At 49.6% G+C, this 8803-nt stretch overlaps 1 long non-coding RNA gene across 1 annotated transcript; it reads right to left on the reverse strand.

Annotated features, from left to right (window-relative positions):
* Positions 1–4973: 4973 nt before the first annotated feature.
* On the reverse strand, positions 4974–8370 carry LOC123188599 (uncharacterized). Its single transcript, XR_006494950.1, has 3 exons — positions 6898–8370; positions 5386–6231; positions 4974–5242 (listed from the first exon to the last, which is right to left on the reverse strand). It is a non-coding gene; the product is annotated as an uncharacterized lncRNA (long non-coding RNA).
* Positions 8371–8803: the final 433 nt, after the last annotated feature.

Here is an 8803-nt window from a genome sequence, read left to right on the forward strand (position 1 = left end):
CGTTCGGAGGTGGCCGGGCGCGCGGGCGGCGGCGGGCGACGCGCGGGCCCCGGGGGCCGGCGATGGGCCTGCCCGGGCTGGCAGCGCGGGGCGGCGACACGTGGCGGCGGAGGGGCAAGTCGGACACGTCCGGCCCGAATCGGACGTGTTCGGCGGCGAGAGGTGGAAGACGACTAGGGTTTCGCCTGAATTTTTGGAGGAGTGCACATATTTATAGGTAGAGGGAGCTAGGAGAGTCCAAATGAGGTGCAGTTTTCGGCCACGCGATCGTGATCGAACGCTCTAGACGATAGAAGGGTTTTTGGTGGGTTTTGTGCCAAATTGGAAGGGTGTTGGGCTGCAACACAAACGAGGCCTTTTCGGTCCCTCGGTTAACCGTTGGAGTATCAAACGAAGTCCAAATGGTACGAAACTTGACAGACGGTCTACCGGTAGTAAACCAAGGCCGCATGGCAAGTCTCGGTCCAATCTGGAAAAGTTTAATCCCCACACACGAAAGAAAGGTAGAAATGACCACCAGAGGAGAACGAAGCGCCGGAATGCAAAACGGACAACGGGGAAAATGCTCGAATGCATGAGATGAACACGTATGCAAATGCAATGCACATGATGACATGATATGAGATGCATGACAACGACAACAACACACGGAGACAAAAAAACCCGAACCCGAGAGAATAAAATAACTTAACGCCAAAAACGACAAGAGTTGGAGTACAAATTGGGAAAGTTACATCCAGGGTGTTACATCGGTCACCTTGGGAATCTTGAGGCGCGCGTTGTTGAAGCGCTGGATGTACTTCTACAGGGTCTCCCGGGGCTGTGGCAGGTGGCCGGTCGCGAGTGCCTTGGAAGTTGGCGATGAAGCGGGTGCACATCTCGTCCTAGGAGGAGATTGTGCCTGGAGCCAGGTTCAGGAGCCAGGTGCGGGCCCCGTCCTTGAGTGCCATGGGGAACCAGTTCGCCATGACCTTCTTGTCTCCATTGGCAGCTTCGATGCCCAACTCGTAGAGCTGGAGGAACTCCGCAGGGTCAGCCGTGCCGTCGTAGCGAGGAGGCAAGTCTGGCTTGAACTTGCCGGGCCACGCGACACTGCGTAGCTCGGCGGTGAAGGCGCGGCAGCCTGCTGTGGCCACGGGAGGCCTTGGATGACGGGGAGCTTGGTCTTGCATGTCCCCACGCACTGCAGCTGGGTGCAGCGCGGGGTCTTGACGCGCGGGAGCAGGAGCATGGTCGCGATGTGCTGGAGCAGGGAGCGCCTGGGAAGGTTCTTGCGGGTGAGGGACTTCTTGATAGCTCTGCTCTTGCTGCGTTGGCGCCTGCCGGAGCGGGTTCTGCCCACGGGCCATGCGCCTTGGATCCATGGCACCTTCCTGAGGAGGAGGCGGTCGAGGCGCCGCCGGAGCTTCATTGCTTGCATGGGGTGGGGTGCGGTGCAGCGGAACGGACGGCGCAGGAGAGCCCCCATGCGGCACGGACGAGCTCGGTGACGCTGTCGAGCCATTCTTTATAGACGTCGTTGATGGGGCGGTAGCGCAGGAGCTCGTTCGCCGCGATGAGTGCAGCTCGAGCCTCCATGGGCGCGCGGAGCGCGCGGGACAAAGAACCAGCTGGGGTGAGCGAGGGAGTTGCGGTGCGGCCGTCTTACCGCACGGACGGATGCTGGGACGATGCTTGCCGCTCGTCCCCCGCCGGGCCGGTGGCGGCGTTGACGGCAGGTGACGGGGAACGGCGAGGGCGCCCACCGACAGGGGCCGTCTGGGCGACGCGGGAAGCGAGCGCGGCCGGGCGCTCGGCGCGGTCCCGACGAGCGTCAGACATGGGCGTGATGGTCGGAGGAGAACGGGGTGGTGGAAGACGAATCCCGGCGCACCTCTACCTGGCGCGCCAAATGTCGGATTTCGGGTTCCGGCAGACCCTTGAGGTTCGAACACTTGGGTGCGCGCGGAGCTTTCGTCTCCTACCTACCTGCACCCCTCCGCCTTGCTAGGATCTAAACTAAGGAAAGAACAACACAAGAGACACGGGGTTTATACTGGTTTGGGCCACCGTTGTGGTGTAATACCCTACTCCAGTGTGTGGTGTGGTGGATTGCCTCTTGGGCTGATGATGATGAACAATACAAGGAAGAACAGCCTTGCGAGGGTCTGTTCTTGGCTGGGGCGATGAACTGCTGGGAGGTGCCCAGTCGCCTTTCTCTCTCTCTCTCTCTCTCTCTCTCTCTCTCTCTCTCTCTCTTTCTCTCTCTCTCTTTCTTTTTGCCCTTGGTCCTCTCTCCCCTGTCTAGTGGGTGGCTGGTCCTATTTATAGGGGCCCTGGTCCTCTTCCCAAATATCGAGCGGGAAGGGAGCCAACAATGGCGGGCTAATTTGAAAGGGGACAGCTAGTACTAGCTATCCTGACAAAAGTAGTCTTCACCTGCGCAAAGCTCTGGGGATGACGCCGTCTTGGGCTCCACGGTGACCTCCATCTCGTAGTCCTCCTGGTCTTGGTCTCGTTGCACCGAAATGGCAACCTTTGCCTGATGCCTCGGTACTCCGCGGCTGTGCTTGCCCCCTTTGCACCAAAGAGGAAAGGAGGACACTGCGCGGGCTGGACCCGCCTAGCGCCCTCGGTCTTCATGGCTTGCGTCACGGGCACCTCGTGAGGTACCCCGCCTTGATCTCTCCGCCTCCTCGTGAGCCAGCCTGACGAGGCCGTGCCTAAGGAAGCTCCGTGTCGTCCGCCCCGCGAGGCTTGGCCCCTCGCGAGGGTCATGGGTTTGTGTTGGTGAAGATGGGCCACGCTGGGCCCCCTTTTGAGCCACGCCGCAGGCTGCAGGCAGGCAAGTCTAGGGACCCCCGTTCCCAGAACGCCGACAGTATTACACCACAACGGTGGCCCGAACCAGTATAAACCTCGTGCCCCTTGTGTTGTTCGTTGTTTCCAGCTTAGATCACGCGAGGAGATTGGACGTAGATCGGTAGGGGAAAGATCTCCGTGCGCACCCCAGTGTTCGAACCTCAAGGGTCTGCCGGAACCCGAAATCCGACAGCGCTTGCCCTACTGGATAGCGGCATGGAGGTGGTTGTTGATGTTGTTGCAATGGTGCAGCAGATGCAAGTGGTGGTTGTGGAAGACACGCGAGTACTTCATCAAACTTGGTGTCCAACTTGGTGTCAATTATCTTCTCAACGTCATCACTCCTCTCCAGTGCCTTTCCAAAGCTGGCCATCACGTCTTACACCTGTTGACTCAACATTTGCTGAAATTTACCATGAAGCTCCTTCGTCGTCATGTTCTCCCAGTCAATCCTGTCGGCTTCTGGTCCTGCCATGGTTAGCAACAATAGAAACACACAAGAATATGATCCTACATACTACTAAAAAGTGGTGGTGGTGGGGTGTCACAAATCCATCAAGCAAATCTCAAATTCTTACCAGTTCTTACCGAGCAGCAGGTGGTGATCGGCAACCATTGTAGTCAAAACTCTCTAAGCTTGGATAGAGTGATTTCCTGGTGGTGTCAAATGCACGATGTAGATGTATGTGGAGCTGGGAAGGCTTATGATATGGTAGCAAAAATGTCAGCAATAACCAATTCAGAGATGCAAAGTTGAATAAATGCTCAACGACAGTACTGTGCTAGTCCTAGGCTAGACCGTGCTAGAGACGCGAGCCTAGAACACTAACAAAATCACGGCGCTGCATGTAAGCAAGGGCGGAGCACACTCTGAATCTCTTTTTTTTCTTCCTTTTTCCCTTATGTTTTGCACTTTTTCTGTTTTCTTTTTGCTCCGCAACAAATTTTTTTTCAAAACAGTCTACAAATGGTCTAAAAACTGCCTAGCCAGAATTTTCTAAACTTCATTTTGCTTAGTTTGGAACTACTTTTCTTCTGTGGGTGGCCCAAAAGTTGGGGAGACCAACTAGGTCACGACTCATAGTATGGCATGATCTGGAAATCGAAAACAAACCAACAAATACTGGACTCGGACTGGTGGCGGAGAAGAATCTGGTGGAACTCAGACTGGTGATGGTATATGACGGTGGTATATCTGGACTCGATTGGTGGTGGTATATGGCGATGCTATATGTGGACACGGATTGGTGGTTGTATATGGCAGCAGCGATTGATATGGTGGGGGTGGGGGTATGTGACAGTGACGATGTATATGGTGGATTGGTGGTATATGGCAGTGATGAAGATGGTACGGTAGAGGCGTGACAACCGGTGACCAGAACTCAAAACTCTAAAACTCTAGACGCTAAGACCAGCAACTAGACACGATGATGCAACCGCAAATTCAACAAAGCAAATACACAAAAGATTATGCAATGGCTGAGATTTGTTTGGATATGATTAACTAACCCTAGGTTTTTGCCTTTTTATTTGTGGATTGTAGGTATGAAGAACAGACTCAATATAAACTATGAAAAACTGCAAAATATCACTGAGTAACCTAGAAATCTGATACCACTTCATAGAGGCAAAGGTGTCCCTCTTTCGATAAGATGGTGATTATCGTTTTCGGAGGAGTAGACTTTGATGATCCGACTATGATCGTGCACTACACCACAACACAGATGCAACGGCATGTAATTTGCCGGGAGAATGCACTTAAGACGGCAGATATACTGCCGGGAGGGAGTTTCTCCCGGCAGATAGAACTGCCACAAGAACGGCTGCCGGGGATTACTTCTCCCGGCAGATAAACTATTCTCGGCAGTTTGGCTGCCCTGTCTGTTTTATTTCCCGGCAGTTCTATTTCTCTCGGCAGATTGATCATGGCATGGGAACTACAGTCACCGGCAATAAATCTGCCGGCAGAACCTTGTTACCCGGCAGTTAACATGCCATCACATTGATTTCACTAAAAAAATTCTATGCAGCTTATCCGTAATTTAATATACATTTAGTATGTTTGGACAATCATGCCAGATCTCACAGCTCATACATACTTCTCAATCAAAGTTACATATAAGCCACATCCAAAACCTTAAGTTTCATTTCATTCATAAACGACCATACATGTTTCTTGATACATTAAGGATGTTGTGCCACAAAAGTGAAAAAAAGACATATTCCTAGATGTGTTACACATCCAAAATGAGCATACATCGGCTTATGTGCTAAAATAAGCAGCAAAATGAGCAGAAAAATTAAGTATGGACGCCTTGCAGATCTTGCCAAACCTCCAGCACCTTCAAGATCTTGTCAAACCTTCAGGAGATGTGTTCAAGGCCTTGTTTATAATGCTGAGCTGAAAAAAGTGAAGTGAAGTTTGAGGTTAGTCCAAAGTGCATCTGCATGCTAAATAATCTCTTGCTAAATATAAATATGCAACTAATAAAGGCACAATCTAGTGCTTCTATCTATCAGCAAAAGAACAAGAACGACTCTTACGAGAAGAGGGGCAGCTCGGCAGCAGCACCACCAGCATAGCGTGTAGAGGAGGATCACCAAAGCAGAGGACGGGAAAAGGAGTAGCATCAGCTGCATCACAGCATCAATCTCTCCACTCACCATTTTAATTGTTTCTTCTTATTCATGCTTGAAGAAAATGAAGTCTTGGACCAATTTAGGAATAGCTAGTTGCACATAGAACATCCCCTAACACATGATATAACCAAATTTTCTTCTACTTCCCTATGTGTGTAACATGCGAAGAACTCAGAACTAAAATTCAGATATGTTTCAAGAAACCCATGTCCATGATTGTTTGATTTAGGTCTCACTTGTCATCCATCAAACCAAATCAGAACTAAACATTATTTCACATATGTGCAAGAGCTAAACAGTAATAGAGCATGAAAAAAATGTACCACACGGTATGTACATCTATGACAGCAGATCCAACATTGCTCCTGTCAAAATTCTAAAGTCCTAAAATGATCTGTAGGTGGAAAGGCAATAATCACTATCAGAGTTCATCAAAAAGAGTACACTGAAGCAATGAAATTTATTAATAAACATTTAACTCTAATAACATGTTCTCGAACATGTTTCAAATGGCCAACCTAGAGTACATGCACATATATATTTGTTAAAATTTTGGCTACATAGCACATTATAACTTCCGTGAGATAAAGAACATTTAGAGACCTTATCACCTCATTATTTCTTCTAACACTCTCTGCTCTTTTTCTTACTTCACGCCCGCTGCCATTGCATCTTCTAATCAGTCATCCATGTCACATTATCCTGCCTGGGTCATTCTTATTTCCGAAGATATTCACCTTCACATGAGTGCTGGATTAAGAAATCAACACACGGATATCACTCATGCTTGTCTTTGCAAATATTAAAGGAAGTACGAAAACTACACAAAAATAGGAGACGATGGCTGCAGCTCACTTATAGTTTGGACTTGCTGTCCTATATCTTCTAGACAATGTATATGGCCTAGATATGCAAAACACTATCAGTTCAACTATTTTCCATCAGTAGCATTCGAAATCTAAATCATGTAATGGTCCTGTGTAACTCTAACAGCTAACAAATAAACCTTTTTTCTAATATAAGATATTACAATAAATTTCAGTCCAGTTCTCCCTATTGTAGGATTATCCGTTTATATACCTAGTACTGTAGGATTATTTGTTTATACATAAGTTAATCTAAATAGCATGCAATTTAATTTCATGGACATTTTCTAACTCTAATAAATAAAGTGAAGTAATTGCAAGCCAGTGTCATGGAGGATTGGCTGCATGAGGCAGATCATGGGGGCAAGGATATGCTCGAGGGCGCACAGCCAGGACTCGAGGGGATAGGGGCGTCAGGCCTCCCATGCGGCAGCCGGACTGGGCATATCAAGGCTAATTAACTCTCTAGAAATTCATTGGGGATGAACAAGCTTCAAATTGAACCAGACAACACAACAGTGCAGTATAGAATAAAGGAGATGCATATCACCTGAACATGACTCAAACCACAGTACTAGCCACCAGAGTATAGTGTATCAGGCTCAAATAAGAGCTCCACTGCAGAAATCCACCCATGTAAACTTGCTGCTCCTCAGATCCATTCACATCCTCTCCCCCACATGCACATAACACAGTATAATGGTTTAAAATATTAGACAGGATTTGTAAGCAGAAAATTGGACAAAGAACTTGCCTTGGACTGAGCAACGTGCTCAAAGTAGAGGTGCTTGAAGTAGAAGAAAGACCAAGTATGTGCCTTATGGGTTTTTAGTTGCCTAAGTGGAGTAGTTCTGTCAAGGACGAGATGAAGCAGCGATGCAACCCCTGCACCAGGATAGCTAGCTCGAGGTCTCCGCCCCAATTGTTGCAGTTAAGTGATTTGTTTTCGCTAAAAATTGTGTTTTCTAGAACCTATGCCCAAACAGTTGTGGTTCCTTGATATTTACACTTAATACACATTCCTGTTATAACTGGTCTAAATAGGCACATTATTCTTTTTCATAAACTGAATAGGCACATTAGATCATCTGAAAATGCCCCAAAGCATCCAAAATTTCTAATCACTGCAGACTTGACTGTATTTAGGTGCATCATCCCAAAGAAACTAATTGTATTCGTTAATTAGATCTATAATTAAAAAATGCAGACGTGGGAGAGGGTCAATCTGTCATACAGTCATACATAAAAAACAAATCAAATACATTGCATGAGAGATGACCCCAAGCTCCTGTACATACATCAATTCAATTCAAATGTTTTTTCTGGCTCATACAATCGATACATACATCATGCTGCCAAAAAAAAGAATGCATCATGAGAGACTTACCTTGCGATGGATTTTTCTGGCTGGTAGTCAGTGGAGGAGAGAGCCAATAGCAGGAATGGTTCTTGCTGCGGCCGCCAGAGGAGCAAAGCAGCAACAGGCGATGGAGGAGGCTTAAGAGCTGGCCGAGATCTGGGGCAATGCTGGGCGAGATCTCTTGGACAAGGAAGAACAAGGCCAGCGACCTAGGGCAAGGACGGGGAACCTACGACGCGGTGGTGGTGCAGTGGCCACGAGCCGTGGCGCAGGCTAGGCGAGGCATCGATGACCAAAGATGTGGGGTGGAAGCCGTCCATGGGCACAGAGGCTGAAGGAGGTCGGGCGGCGGACCATCAGCGAGGCGCTCGGCCGGTGAGGGCCAGCAGCAGGGGCGGCGCTGAGGATAGGCCGTGGCGACGACGCCATGGGGGAGTGTTGCGTACATGCTGCGCGTGAGCTCGTGCGAGGACCAAGGAGCAGAGGAGCGGCAATAGGCGCAGGGAACAGGTGGTGCTCGCCGTCGACCTTGGCAAGGACAAGGATGGTGGAAACCTGCGGCCGAGGGAGTCGGCGGTGGAAGTTGCGGTCGTGGGCGGAGGGGCTCGGGGTTGGCTGGCTTGGTTGTGGGGGCTACGGCGACGGTTGGGGAGGAGGGTTGGGGACGAGGGTTCGATTTGCGGAAAACTGGTCGGGCCGGCGGCTATATTTTATTTGGTACGAACGTTTTGGGCTTCTTCGCACGCTTTGCCCAACAATTTGACGTCTCCTCCCACAGGTCTCCCGGTAGACTGCGGGCCTGGGTTTAGTTGTGTCGGCAGATAGAGTGACCTTAATTATTGCTGGCAGTGTGCACGCCTTATTGTATGTACTTCCCCGGCAGTTTATCTGTCTTTATGTACTTCTGTTGGCAGTAACACGATCCCCGGCAGATGGTTTGACCCTATTTTGACATTTCTCCCGGCAGTTAATTGCCCCCAATCAAGTGTTGTGGTGTAGTGGTGCGAGGATGTCGCGCCTTAGCAATCGCTAAACCAACTCTGAGAGGTTATTGACCACGCCGGAGCATGATCAACCTGACCATGAGGGTCTATTT

This window comes from Triticum aestivum, chromosome 2A, assembly GCF_018294505.1.
Source record: "Triticum aestivum cultivar Chinese Spring chromosome 2A, IWGSC CS RefSeq v2.1, whole genome shotgun sequence".
NCBI lineage: Eukaryota > Viridiplantae > Streptophyta > Magnoliopsida > Poales > Poaceae > Triticum > Triticum aestivum.